At 44.9% G+C, this 14,982-nt stretch overlaps 2 long non-coding RNA genes across 2 annotated transcripts; one reads left to right on the plus strand and one right to left on the minus strand.

Annotated features, from left to right (window-relative positions):
* The first annotated feature begins 7,073 nt into the window (after positions 1 to 7,073).
* Positions 7,074 to 11,778, plus strand: LOC311578868. The gene is made up of 3 exons (XR_014772986.1): positions 7,074 to 7,170; positions 9,339 to 9,374; positions 11,738 to 11,778. It is a non-coding gene; the product is annotated as an uncharacterized lncRNA (long non-coding RNA).
* Positions 7,156 to 13,887, minus strand: LOC311578869. Its single transcript, XR_014772987.1, has 3 exons — positions 13,849 to 13,887; positions 8,314 to 8,403; positions 7,156 to 7,204 (listed from the first exon to the last, which is right to left on the minus strand). It is a non-coding gene; the product is annotated as an uncharacterized lncRNA (long non-coding RNA).
* Between the last annotated feature and the right edge of the window lie 1,095 nt (positions 13,888 to 14,982).

Here is a 14,982-nt window from a genome sequence, read left to right on the forward strand (position 1 = left end):
TTATTTGCCTCACAGTGTCAGCAGTATTATAATCTTTGCCTCCTCTGATGGGTACATTTTTCCTAATAGCAAGCCTCCGGGGAAGTCAGTCATATACAGCAGGCTGCTTGGTGGCCATGACCTCGGAGCATAGGCATATGGTTGGACATGGAAGGAAGGCTGACAGGAAATGGGGGTCTCTGGGGTCATCACACGAATATAATTGTCTAACCAGAAATCCCTAGGGGTGCTAGAACCACTAAAGTCTTACTATAGGCAATCAACATCCTCCCACTAAAACTGTCTTTATTCTGATTGAGTGGCAAACATTGGGTTGCTTTCTTTCTTTCTTTTCTTTTCTTTTCTTTTTTTTTAACTTACTTTGTTTTAATTACATATATTTGTGTGTCTGTGGATATGTGCACCAGAGTGCAGGGGGCCTGTGAAGACAGGAAGAGGCCATCAGATCCCATGTAGCTAGAGTTCTGGGTGGCTCTGAGACACCAGTTCTGAGCGCTGGACACCTAACTCAGGTTCCCTTAACCTCAGAGCCCTAGCTCCAGCCCCAATTTGCCGAATCCTCATTGATTATGTCTTCAGCTCTGCTGATGGCTCTTTGCTCATTCTTTTTGTTGTTGTTATTGTTGTTCCTGATTTGTTTTTTCAAGACAGGGTCTCTCTGTGTAGCCTTGGCTGTCCTGGACTCACTTTGTAGACCAGGCTGGCCCTGAACTCACTGCGATCTGCCTGCCTCGGAGAGTGGGATTACAGGCGTGGGCCGCTTTGCCTGGCTTCTCTGCTCATTCTTCGAAAAGTGTTCCTAAGCCTGCATGAGGCAAGAGGGAGATGACGCTTTCTTCTACATGTGGCTGGGCCTGACCTCTGGGCTCCCATAACCCCTTTAATTACATCTGCCCTGCTCTTTGTCACATGGCCTCATGGGTAAACATCTGTTGTTTTTGAAGCTCTGGGAACTCCCCAAAGGCGGAAACTGGGCTCCTATTTTAAATGCTCTGTGTCCATAGTGCCCAGAGTGTCAGTTCTTGTGTGTGTGTGTGTGTGTGTGTGAGAGAGAGAGAGAGAGAGAGAGAGAGAGAGAGAGAGAGAGAGAGAGAGAGAGAGAGAGAGAGAGAGAGAGAGACTGGGGGCAGTGTTGACCAAGCTGGCCTTGAGATCCAAAGTTAAAACAAAACAAAACAACAAAAACAAACATACAAACAAAAAACAAGCTATTTATGCCCGTGTTTTTGTTTCTAAAAATTCTAAAATTTAAGCTGGGAATGTCAACACAGGCCTATAATCCCAGCATTTAAGAAGCGGAATTAGGAGGATCAGGAGTTCAAGGCCAGCCACAGCTACACAGCAAATTCAAGGAGAGGGTGGTCTACATGAGTCCCTGTCTTAAAAACCCAAAATAAACAAATACAACTCAACAATTTTACTTCTTGAGACAGTATTTCACTGTGTAGCTCTGCCTAGTAAGGAACTCTCCATCTGGATCTCCACCTGCCCCTGACTCCTGAGTGTTGAGACTCTGGAAATGCAACATTGTATCTGGCTAAACCCCGCCCCCCCTACCCCGCCCCCCCACCCCCCACCCCCCTACCGCGCTCCCGCATCTCCGTCCCCTTACCCCGCAGCCCCCCCCCCCCGCCCGCCCCCGATCAAATGTTTCAATAAAAAAATTCAGAGTTTGCTATTTAAGAAACGCTGACCTTGACCCTCATGAAGTTGCAACTGTTAAGGGTCAGAGTCTTTCTAGAACATCTTCGTTTCTGCCAACCCAGTTACAATCTTAGGCCATGTGAACAGAGGACTAGGGAAGAGAGGAGGTGAAGGGAAGGAAGTCATTAAGGATATTTTTGTCAGGCTTGCTGTCACTGGAGATGTGGTGGTTTGAATGAGCAATGAGGAAGTGTGGCCTCGTCAGGAGGAACGCCACTGGGGTTCCGCTTTGAGAACTTAAAGACTTGGGCCATCTCCTGTTCCCTCGGTCATCTGCGTGCTTTCCCTTGGGACATCAGCTCTCAGCTTGCCATGCCTGCAGCTTGCCATGCTTTCCCGCCATGATGGTGAGGAACTCTAATCCGTCTGGAGCAGTAAACACACCCCCACCCCACCTCGCCCCCCACCAAGCTGCTTTGGTCATGGAATTTCATCACAGCAGGAGAAAAGCAACTCTTAAAGTAGGTAACCAGAACTCAGTTCCATGAGGGAACTGAGCCAATGCACTACATGGTATTGACCCCTGCTATGACAGAGTGTGGAGTGTTTACACATCAGCTCTCACCTGCCATTTATTGAGGGTCCTTCAGAAGGATATTAGTGATGTTACTTTTGGTCTACACTGCACATGAGCAAGAGGACTCTGGGCCAGAAAAACCTCTCAGACAAGGACTAGCTAACAGCGTATAGACATACGATAGCTCATGGGTATGTCATAAAGACGGAATGCTGAAGGCTTGCTATAGAATGGATGTGCCTCATGTCATTAAATGAATTTCCATTTGAGCTGCAGGATTTCCTAACTTCTACAAACAAGTCTTTAACAAGTATTCCCAGCATGTCTTATTATTCATATATGCAAATATTTTACTCAGAGCTGGGCATGGTAGCGCACGCCTTTAATCCCAGCACTGAGGAGGCAGAGGCAGGTGGATTGATTTGAGTTCAAGGCCAGCCTGGTCTACAAAGCGAGTCCAGGACAGCCAAGGCTACACAGAGAAACCCTGTCTCAAAAAACCAAACCAAACCAAACCAAACCAAAAAACAACCAAAACCAAAACCAATCAAACAAACAAACAAAAAATCAAAACAACAAACAAACAAAAAAGACCTAGAAATAGTTGTTCTAGGTCATAATGTAACTTCATGTTCCTAGGTCATAATATAAGTTCATGAGTCACTTTATAAGCCATGGCCAAATTGTCATATGACGTCACTTCACAGTCCCATCAGCACATGTTCTCGTCTTTATTTGGGACTGTGGGGTGTCTTCTTTTGTCTGTCTGAGGAGGGGTATTATTGTGTACTCCAGAGTCCCCTTGAGCTCACACAGAACCCCAGCCTACCTTGAACTCAACCTCCTTTTCCTCACTTCTTGAGGGTTGAGATTATAAGCATGGGCCGCCAGATTTGGCTGGGACTGTGGTCTTTTTAATTTTAGTCATTTTAGTGGATATGTGGTGGTACAGCTCTGCGGTTTTAATATTTAGTTCCGTTAGTGCCAGTGATGATAAATATGTGTTTTAGTCATTTGTGTAGATTCTTTTTCAGCATGGGAGAGTGGGGGTCTAGGGCCTTGAGCATGCTAGGACAGCCCTCTGCCATTAGGCTTTATCTCTAGTCTTTTTTTTTTTTCTCTCTATCTTTAATTTTAGGTTTTCAAGACAGGTTTCTCTGTGTAATAGCCCTGGCTGTCCTGGAACTCACTCTGTGGACAAGACTGGCCTCAAACTCACAGAGATCCTCCTGCCTCAGCCTCCTGAGTGCTGGAATTAAAGGCATTGAACCCCCATGCCCAGCTTCTGTCTTTAACTTTGACACAGAGTCTTACTAAATTGCGTAAACTGGCCTTGAACTCACTTTGTAACCCAAGCAGGCCTTGAACTTGCAACCCTCCTACCTTGGTCTTACTAGCTGCAATTACAGCCCTATGCTACCAATTTGACCATTTCTATATAAAGTGTATGTGTGTGTGCTAGCTTGCCTATTTATTTTCTCAATACTGCTCTTTTAAGAGTTGTATTATGGCCAGGAGGTGGTGGCACATGCCACATGCTTTTAATCCCAGCACTTAGGAGGCAGAGGCAGGCAGATCACTGTGAGGCTACACAGAGAAACCCTGTCTCGAAAGAAAGGAAAAATAAAGAGTTGCATTATAAGATGGGCGTGGTGGCGCACGCCTTTAATCCCAGCACTCAGGGAGGCAGAGGCTGGCAGATCTCTGAGTTCCAGGCCAGCCTGGTCTACAAAGTGAGTCTAGGACAGCCAAGGCTACACAGAGAAACCCTGTCCTGAAAAACAAAAACAAAAAAGCAGTGACTGCTCTTCCAGAGGATCCACTTCGATTCTCAGCACCCACATAGTAGCTCACACTGTCTTTAACTCTAGTTTCAGGGCATCTGGCATCCTTACACACATACCTATTTAGGGAAAATACGAACACACAAAATAAAAGTAAACTCTTTATTTAAAAAAGAGTTGTGGGGTTTTTGTTTTTTGTTTTTTTGTTTGTTTCGAGACAGGGTTTCTCTGTGTAGCTTTGACTGTCCTGGACTTGCTTTGTAGACCAGGCTGGCCTCGAACTCACAGCCATCCAATTGCCTCTGCCTCCCTGAGTGCTGGGATTACAGATGTGGGCCACCCTGTGCCCAGCTTCCTTAAAGTCTTTCTAAATTCACTTATTCTAGTCACTTTTTATAGGGTCCTTGAGGATTTTCTAATCTGTTTTGTTTTGTTTTTGTTTTTTGAGACAGGGTCTCTCTGTGTAGCCATGGCTGTCCTGGACTCGCTTTGTAGACCAGGCTGGCCTCGAACTCACAGCGATCCACCTGCCTCTGCCTCCCGAGTGCTGGGATTACAGGCGTGTGCCACCACTCCCCGGCTCTAGTGTTATTAATAGTGAAGAAAACCCAGTTTACTTTCTCCTTCCTAAAACTTGAGCTATTTATTTATTATTCTCACTTGATTACATTTAATTTGTTGGCCAGGTCCATCAGTGAGTTGGACAGAAGAGACAAAAACCTTCTACTATTTATCTTCTGCATTTCTGATGCCGTTGGTAGTTTCCCCCCACCCTGTGGAAGGTGGGGTGCTGCATGTGCTCAGGCTGGCTTTGAACCCAATAAAAGAACCGAAGCTGCCCTTGAACTTTTGACCCTCCTATTTTAATCTTCTAAGTGGTGGGATGACGGGCATGTGCCACCACACCCAACTCAATGTAGGTTTGAAATTTACAGTGACATCTTTATTTATCAAGTTCAAAAGTTCCCCTCTAGTTTTATACTAGGAGTATTTTTAGTCCCAATTGTCTGGATTTCTCCACGCTGAAAAATGCTGGGGCTGTACACGTTGGTTCTCTTCTTTTCCCTATAATAGTATGTAGTGAGCATTGTGTCAGAGTCAAATAGTCTTCGGTTCCGGCAACCTCCGCTTTCGTGACCTCCTTCAAGTTCTGTATCCACTCTGAGTTCCTCCCTTGTGCTTGAAGGTTAACCGCTTTATCGGTGGGGGGGGGGGGTAGCTGCAAGTGCTATTAGGCTTGCCTGCTTGGGTCTCACAAGGATAGGTGCTCAAAAACTATTGTTACAGGCTTTAATCTCTGTACTCAGGGAGACAGAGGCAGGCAGATCGCTGTGAGTTCGAGGCCAGCCTGGTCTACAAACCCAAGTCTAGGACAGGAGAAACCCTGTCTCAAAACAAAAGAAAAAAACAGCAACAACAACAACAAAACATTGTCACTGCCCTCCGTCACTTGTTTGGACTTTATAATGACATTCATGCCATACAGTTCACAATAGGGAAGTTGCCATCCCCCCTCCCCAAGACAGGCTTTCTCTGTGTAGCCTTGGCTGTCCTAGACTCACTCTGTAGACCAGGCTGGCCTCGAACTCACAGCGATCTGCCTGCCTCTGCCTCCTGAGTGCTGGGACACCCAGCAGGACGCTTCTTTAAAAAGCTGTTTTGGTCACAAGAACCTCACCTATGGATGATGGATTCTGCCTTGCTTTCAGTAACAGCGCAGTATCCAATCAGATGCTTGCTTCTGCTGACTGGAGACTTCATAATTATTCCTAGGCCAAGAGTTATTGGGATGTGTTGTACCAACCGTTATAAACAGAAATCCTGCTCCAAAGAAACCTAACATCATTTTCACAGATTTCAACCCAAGTATATCCGGGAAGACTGATTCACAAGTCTTGGCGTCTATTGATCTACCAAAGAATCTTTATTGTTAGTCTATCTGTGTGTCCTCTAAGGTTAAAGTCTCCAGCTCTTAGCACAGCCAGAGGCAAGGGTACCAGGCAAGGATTTCATGTAAAAGTGATGCTCTAACTCCCAGAGCAGTGATTCCAGATGCCAGCCCCAGAGCAAATGCCTGATAAAGTGTCTCACTCAGATTTCTATAGAAAAGAAATATCAAAATGATTTGTGAGTTCATAAAGTTAAATCAAGCTAAATGTGCTTACCGTCTCTTCCTCTGTGATTGTGCCTCTTCTATCTTTGGGATGTAAAGTGTTTCTACACTGTGCATTATATGCATGTATATGTGTGTGTGTGTTTATGCACATGGATGCACACATGGTTGTGGAGACCAGAGGTTGACCTTGGGTGTCTTCTTCTATCTCTATCCATCTTACTTTTTTTTTTTCAAGACAGGGTTACTCTGTGTAGTCTTAACTGTCCTAGACTCACTTTGTAGACCAGGCTGGCTTCGAACTCACAGCAATCCGCCTGCCTTTGCCTCCCAAGTGTTGGGATTAAAGGCGTGCGCCACTACCTCCCGGCTCATCTTACTTTTTAAGGCGCCTTCATTTTACTGAACCCTGAGCTCACAGATTGGTTATGTGGGCTCCAGGGATCTCCCAGTTTCTACACCCTTTCCTCAAAGACCTGGAGTTCCAGATTCACCCTCCTCTGTTGGCTTTTATGCAGGTACTGGGGATCTGAACCCAGGTCCTCATGCTTGGCGGCAAACACTTTACCTACCAAGCCATCCTCACAGCCCATCTATGTTGTCTTCCAAGTAATTATTTTCTACCCTTATTTGATATAATAAGTTAAGCAGCAAATTTAACTGTTTTTTTTTTCCTAGACAGGATTTCCCTGTACAATAGTTCTCAAAGTCCTGGAATTTGCTTTGTAGACCAGGCTAGCCAGAAACTCCCAGCGATCTGCCCGCCTCTGCCTCCCAATTGCTGGGGTTAAAGGCGTGCACTGCCGTGCCCAGCTAACACGTTTATCTTAATCTACCACGTGCTATACATTTATAGAAAGTTTATTGGCTTGAGAATTAGCCAGAGGCCCTCAGGATCCCTCGATTTGTGCCAAGGTAACCATGGTAACGGATCACTTAGGGCAACTATAAACCTGTCTGAAGTCACTTCTGAACTCCAGCCTCTATCCCACTCCCAAGGAATGCTGGCTTCCCCAAGAAGAGACTGCAAAGGGCTCTGGGCTGTGGATCAGGTCTGTTCCGCTTGACTGACTTCAGTTAGCCTGGCTTGAAAAAAAAAAGGTGAAGTTAAGACAGACGTGGTGGCCTATGTTTTCAATCCTAGCATTCAGAGTCTACACAGTCAGTTCCAGAACAACCAGAGCTACGTAGTGAAACCCTGCCTCTTACACATACACACAAAGGGAAATTCAGTGCTCTGAACACTGGGAAGATTTGGACAAATTGAAAAAAAAAAAAAACAAAAAACATAAGGAAGCTGGGCATGGTGGTAGTACACACCTTTAATCCCAGTATTCAGGAGGCAGAGGCAAGCAGATCTCTGTGAATTCGAGGCCAGCCTAGCCTACAGAATGAGTCCAGGACGGGGGGGGGGGGGGGGGGGCGCCGGCGATGGGGGTTGGGGGTGGGGGGAGAGCAAAGTGTCTATTTGGTTTTCGTTTAATATATGGAAGGAAGCCAGGATAGAAACTCAAACGGGGTGGGAACCTGGAAGCAGGAGCCAATGCAGAGGCCATGAAGGGGTGCTGCTTACTGGCTTGCTCCCCATGCCTTTCATTAGCACAGGGATGGCACCACGCACAATGGCCTGGGCCCTCCCACCTCAATTAAGAAAATGCCTTACACTGGATCTTATGGAGGCATTTTCTCAACTGAGGCTCCCTCCTTTCAGATAACTGCTGTGTGTCAAGTTGACATAAGACTAGCCAGCACAAATACCAGGATAGAGGCGTTGACTCCCAGGTGAACATAGGATTTGTGGGCAGACTGGTGTGGGGCCTAGCCATGGAGTCCTGGGCGGGCAGAAGCTCAGTAAATTGACTAAGGCTTTCACTTTTTTTTTTTGTTTGTTTGTTTCATTTTGTTTTGTTTTTTTGAAACAGTGTTTCTCTGTGTAATGACTCTGCCAGTCCTGGAACTTTCTTTGTAGACCATGCTGGCCTCAAACTCAGATGTCCGCCTGCCTTTCCCTCCAGAGTGCGGGGATTAAAGGCCTGTGCTACTATGTCTGGCTCAAGCTTTCACTTTCTAAAGTCTCCATTTTCCCAAGTAATCAGAAAGGCTCCTCTGGCCTGGCCTGGCCTCTCCTGAGTGTTTGCTTGCAGAGAGAAGGCTATGGGATAGGAGGGTGTTTAGTAAACCTGGGCATCTCACACAGATTTAAGAAGAGAATCTTTTACTCCATCGACGACAACTGAGAAGACCATATTTTCAGACACATGACGTTGCTCTGGGCAGTCCCTGCACTGAGACGAAATGATAGAAACATACGGGACTGTCAAAACACGTCATCACCAAATAAATCTGGACAATCCCATTTTAAATGTCCTGTGACCAATGACTAGGCAGAGAGGCTCAGTTCTGGTGAGGGGAAGGATATAATATGGGGGACAAAGGTTCACAAAGGGACAGCCAGGGGCTACGCTGTGCCTCCAAATTCTAGGTAAATGTCTCTGACACTATTTGGGCTGCAGGACATGAGGGCAGAAATTCAGGAGCAGGTTTGTGTGAAGACCTTCCCCAGCAACATCAAAGAGTTTTCAACCAGTAATACCAATAATGATTTCCTTCACCCAGAGGCCCATGTTAAATGGTATTCAGAGCTCAGTCAGACACCACCCCCCTTTTTTTTCTAAACAGAATCTCATGTAACCTAGGTTAGCCTTGAATTTGTTTTATAGCCAAGGCTAGCTTTCATTTCCCGATCCTCCTGTTTCTTCTTGAGTGTTGCAATTACAGATATATCATAACACTACTGACACTGTTGGAGGAGGTTTTCAAAGAAAAAAAAGCAAACAAACAAAAACAAACAAAAAAACCCCCACCTTTCGTGTTTTTATTATTTTATATTATTTTGACAGGGTCTTATGGAGCTCAGGCTGGCCTCAAACTTACTATATCTTTATTTATATCTATATCTCTATCTATCTATCTATCTATCTATCTATCTATCTATCTATCTATATGAGGCCAGCTTTGTTTCTTTGCTTTTGTTTTTGTTTTTTCGAGACAGGGTTTCTCTGTGTAGCCCTGGCTGTCCTGGACTCACTTTGTAGACCAGGTTGGCCTCGAACTCACAGATCCGCCTGCCTCTGCCTCCCAAGTGGTGGGATTAAAGGTGTACGCCAATATGCCTGGCACTAGGCCAGCTCTGAACTCTTGATCTCTCTTCATTTTCCAGGTAGACTACAGGAGTGGGCTACCATAACAGCTGAAGGTTTTTTGCTTTGTTTTATCTTTGTTTTTTTGTTTTTTGTTTTTTGTTTTTTTTTTTTATTTGGGGGGGGTGTTTGTTTGGTTTGATTTGCTTTGGTTTTGGTTTTTCTAGACAGTTTCTTTGTAGCCCTGGCTGTTCTAGAACTCAGTTTGTAGACAAGGCTGGCCATGAATGCAGAGATCTGCCTGCCTCTGCTTCGCTATTGCTGGGATTGCAGGCGTGTGCCACTATGGCCCAGATAGAAGCCAATCTCAAGGGACTAAGTCTGGTGGCACTTGCCTATATTCCTGGCAGCCAGGAGGCTATATAGTGAGACCCTATCCACCCAAAGCCAAACCAAACCAAAACAACAAATCAAACAGAAATATGGAAGCTACCACAAGGAGTAAGAGTGGAAAATAAATAAAAATGGAGGTAAAATGTTAGTAATATTCCCAGGTAGTCTGGTCATGGGAGAGAGATGCAAAGATCCTAGGAAAGACATGAGCTAGAGATGTGATGTTGCTCTTAGAGTGTTCTGGAAATATGTGAGGCCTTTGTGCTTATATGTTCCAGTCAGTTCTCCATCCACAGTGCCTGCAGCCATCGGGAGCTGGTCATTGGCTTCCACAAACTCATTTACCTCTGTGTGTTCAAGTCCCCTCTGCAGAGGGCATTCCACCACGCCGTGTCCCGTCCCCCCCCCTCCCCAGCCCCCCCATCTCCTCTCCGAACTACTACCTCAGCTGTATGCTTCAAAGCTTAGGTCACCTGTTGCTTCACTGGGACCTCTAGCTTTGGGCTCTTATAGCAGTCTTTGCTGGCTCCTCAAACACTGTTTTACCTGGCTTGGACTTACATAAGTGTTCTTGAAAAACAGAGTGCATGGGCAACACACACACACACACACACACACACACACACAGAGAGAGAGAGAGAGAGAGAGAGAGAGAGAGAGAGAGAGAGAGAGAGAGAGAGAGATTCTCTCTAGGAATTATGCCTTCTAATTCCAGGACCTCTTTCACTAAACTAATAAAAGAACCACTCAGGCCAGGCGTGGTGGTGCACGCCTTTAATCCCAGCACTCAGGAGGCAGAGGCAGGTGGATCATTGTGGGTTCGAGGCCAGCCTGGTCTACAAAGTGAGTCCAGGACAGCCAAGGCTACACAGAGAAACCCTGTCTCAAAAAACAAAAAACAAAAAAATAAACAACAACAACAAAAAGGACTCAGTATAGAAGCTGTCCCACCAATTGGACAAGACTAAACAAGCAGACAATCTGAAACAGAATAGAAAGCCTACAAATATTATGTACATATCACTTCATGACAGTGACATTTTCCAATCAATTAGGAAGTGGTAGATCATTTTCAAAAGCTGCTGGAACAAATTCCTTAAAGATCTGGCGTGGTCAGACCTGGTGGCGCACGCCTTTAATCCCAGCACTCAGGGAGGCAGAGGCAGGCAGATCACTGTGAGTTCAAGGCCAGCCTGGTCTACAGAAGGAGCTCCAGAACAGCCAAGGCTACACAGAGAAACCCAGTCTCAAAAACAACAACAACAACAAAAACAAACCTTAAATCCCTTTATCACAACATATACCAAGATAATTAAAGATAATTTATAAGCTGGGAGCGGTGGCACACACCTTTAGTCCCAGCACTCAGAAGGTAGAGGCAGGTGGATCGCTGGGTGTTCAAGGCCAGCCTGGTCTACAAAGTGAGTCCAGCACAGCCAAGGCTAATACAAAGAAACTGTCTCAAAAAATAAAAATAAAAAAATAAAAAGATAACTTATAATAACATAACTTTTTTTTTTTGGAGACAGGGTTTCTCTGTGTAGTCCTGGCTGTCTTAGAACTTGCTCTGTAGTCCAGGCTGTCCTCCAACTCAGAGATCTGTCTGTCTCTGCTTCCAGAGTTCTGGGATTAAAGGTATAGGCCACCACCATCCGACTATTACTTGTATTTTAAATTGACAAATTATAAGTGTATGTATTTATGGGCTGATGCAAAAATAAATAAATTAATATAATTAGCATTTATCACTTTTGTGGTGATATTGTTTGAAATTTCACACCCTAGCATTTTTAAATTTATTTTTTTCTTTTTTCTTTTATTTTATTAATTTATTCATATTACATCTCAATGGTTATCCCCTCCCTTGTATCCTCCCATTCCTCCCTCCCTCCCATTTTCCCCTTATTCCCCTCCCCTATGACTGTGACTGAGGGGGACTTCCTCCCCCTGTATATGCTCATAGGGTATCAAGTCTCTTCTTGGTGCATTTTAAAATTTACAGTCATTATTAAAAGCTATAGTGATCATACTGTGCAATAGGCATTATAAATATACTGCCTTCTAACAAAAACCCTGTACCTTACAGCTCTTGCTCCTAATCACAATAATCTTTCTCATCAAAGAACCGTTTGCAATTAAACCGCAGAAGAGCTACCAGTAAGAGGAAGTCTTTGGACTCAGATGTGGCGGCACAAACCTGTAATCCCAGCACTCGGGAGGCTGAGGCAGGAGGATTAACAGGAATAAAACAAGAAATCCTACTGAGCAGTGGCGTGTGTTCTCTCTGCTCCATGTACTTTCTGCCATCAACCCTGACCAGGGCTAAGCAGCCCCAAACTAAACCTTGTGAAATCACAAACCAAAAGCAGCCTTCTCCGTCACACTGTTTCTAATCAGTTATTTTAGTCCCAGCAATGATAAATCTAGCCAGGGGGCACAACTGGCTGAAACACATCTTTGATGCACTTGCCCTAATTGGCCACATCCTTTTTATTTTGGAATATTTGCCAATTTGTAAAAATAAGTGACAGATATTTAAAAGAGGAATTGCAAATCTGGGCATGGCGGTATATATCCACAGCACTCAGGAGGCCAAGGCAGGTAGATATATGTGAGTTCCAGGCCAGCCTGGAATTCTACATAGCAAGTTCCGGGACAACCAGTGTTACATAGTGAGATTCTATTGCAAAAGCAGGGGCTGGAGGGATGGCCCTGCAGTTAAGGGCACTGGCTGCTCTTGCAGAGAACCCCAGTCAATTCCCAGCACCCACAGGGTGGCTCAAAAGTGTCTTGAATTCCAATTTCAGGGGACTTGACACCTCTTCTTGCCTCTCTAGACACCAGACAAGCACGTGGTGCCCAGACATACACATAGGAAAACACTCACACACATAAAAATAACTTTTTTAAAACGCACATTAACATAAATAAATAAACTGCAAAGCTAGTGCAGACTTCCCAGGCACTCCTCCTTGGGTTTCCCCTACTGTTTACATCATATATTACTTTGATATTTTTGTCACAGTTAAGAAATTAATATCGATGTATTGATACTAACAACTCTACACTCTAAGAGATTTCCCAAGAGTTCCCCTTCCTCCCCCCCTCCGTCCCATTCCCCAAAATACCCTTTTTCTGGGCTAGAGAAATGGCTCAACATGTAAGAGCACTTGCTGCACTTCAAAAGGACCTAGGTTCCGGGCCCAGCACCCACACGGCATCCCACAACTGTCTGCAGTTGTAGTTCTAAGGGATCAGATGCCTCCATGGGCGTGATACATTAAAAACATGCAACAAACATGCATGCATATAAAATAAAAATAAATATATCTTAAAAAAAAAGAAAGAAAATATCCTTTTTCTTTTCCAGGGTCCCACACAGGACACTGCATTCCATTTAGTTGTCATTTGGTCTATGACAGTGTTCCAGACTTTCCTTGTTGGTGGTGACCCTGAGGGTTTTGAGAAATATTAATAAAGCGAGGCAGATGTCTATCAATATGGATTTGTCTTATACTGGCGCCACCTGTCTAAGTGTAAAGGACACAAAACTAAGGTGCCATTCATATTACATCATATCTCAGGGATAAGCTGGGAAGGTGACATCTATTAGCTAGCCTGGCACTTCTTATGTAGACCAGGCTGGCCTTGAACCAGAGATCCATTCACCTCTGCCTCCAAAGTACTGAGATTAAATGTGTGTGTGCCACCATACCCAGTGGTTTTTGTTTTTTGTTTGTTTGTTTTTAAAGAAATATTGGGGACCAGAGAGATAGCAGAGCAGCTAAGAGCACTTACTGCTCTTGCAGAAGATATACACTGGGTTCCCAGCTCCTAGATTGAGTAGCTCAAAACTGATTGTAACCTTAGCTCCAGGGGATCCTATACCCGTTTCTAGCTTTCTCAGGCACCTCCACAACCATATGTATACATACAGGCAGACACATACACACATATAAGTAAAAATTAAAAATAGATCTTTTTAAAACGTTAGGAAAGCCGGGCAGTGGTGGCACATGCCTTTAATCCCAGCACTTGGGAGGCAGAGGCAGGTGGATCGCTGTGAGTTCGAGGCCAGCCTGGTCTACAAAGCAAGTCCAGGACAGCCAAGGCTACATAGAGAAAAACCAAAAAAAAAAAAAAGAAAAGAAAGGGAGGAGGAAGTAGCATGAGGGATAATAAATTGATAGTCATTACCTTTGAGTAGCTTGGTATAAGTCCTTCTCATGCAAACAGTAGTTTTGCCAGTGACTATGAAGTCTCAAGGTTTCAAGGTTCAATTGTTGAAAAAGAAGAGGAGGAGGAGGAAAAGAAAAAGTTGTTCAATTTGTGATGTGTTGCCCATATACTCACTGGAGCATGGTCAAACTCCCAGTGATCAGTGCCCCCCCCCCCCCCGCTTTTTTCTTTTGGTTTTTTGAGACAGGGTTTTTCTGTGTAGCCCTGGCTGTCGTAGACTTGCTTTGTAGACCAGGCTGGTTTCAAACTCAAAGAGACCTGCCTGCCTCTGCCTCCCTGAGTGCTGTGATCACAGGCATGCGCCACCGTGCCCGGCTTCCCAGTGGCCAGCCCCTTAAAGAAAACTGAATTGTTCCCTACCCACGCCCCCATCAGTGTAGAGAGCTACACTTCAGCATCCTTATCACAACTTTCTAGAGTTCTCTTTAATGGTTTTCTGTCTAGGCTGTTAAAGTTTCAAAAAATTACATCCATTCATCTAAGTATCAATCTATCATCTATTTATCTATCCATACGCACCTGCCACAGGCAAGCACACATGTGGAGAGGTCAGAGGATGAATAACTTGCAGGAATGAGTTCTCTTTTTCCATCTTACAGCACCCATGAATTTAGCTCTGGCTATGAGGCTTGACAGCAAATGCCTTCACTGGCTGAGCCACCTCACCCACCTCATATGTGTGTAGGTTCTCCTAACTAACTAAACTTCTAGTCTGTTTCCTTTTCAAAGCTAATCAGCTGGCCAGTTTCCCCTAAGCTTAGAGATGCCTTCAGTTATTCAGAGGAGCCAGTGCTGTCTCCTTCAGCCAATTCTGAGTATGTCTAACCCCATCCAAGTCATGCCTATGTTTTCGTGTATACTTCCTTTATGTGGTCCATGCAGCCTAGCCAGTACCAAAGTAACCCAGATTGGCCAGATAAATCTCACCTCAATGATTCTCAGTTGGGTTTAGCAGCCAGGTCTTATGGGAGAGGCAAGAGTAGTAATGAATTGAAACCACCTACGGAGCTTTTCCAAAATGTGTATGGTTGATGCCCTGCCCCACTGCCAATTCTGAGAGACCATAGGGTTGGTTGGCATGGGTATTCTGGA

Source organism: Acomys minous (assembly GCF_964271855.1).
Source record: "Acomys minous genome assembly, chromosome: 12".
Taxonomy (NCBI): Eukaryota; Metazoa; Chordata; class Mammalia; order Rodentia; family Muridae; genus Acomys; species Acomys minous.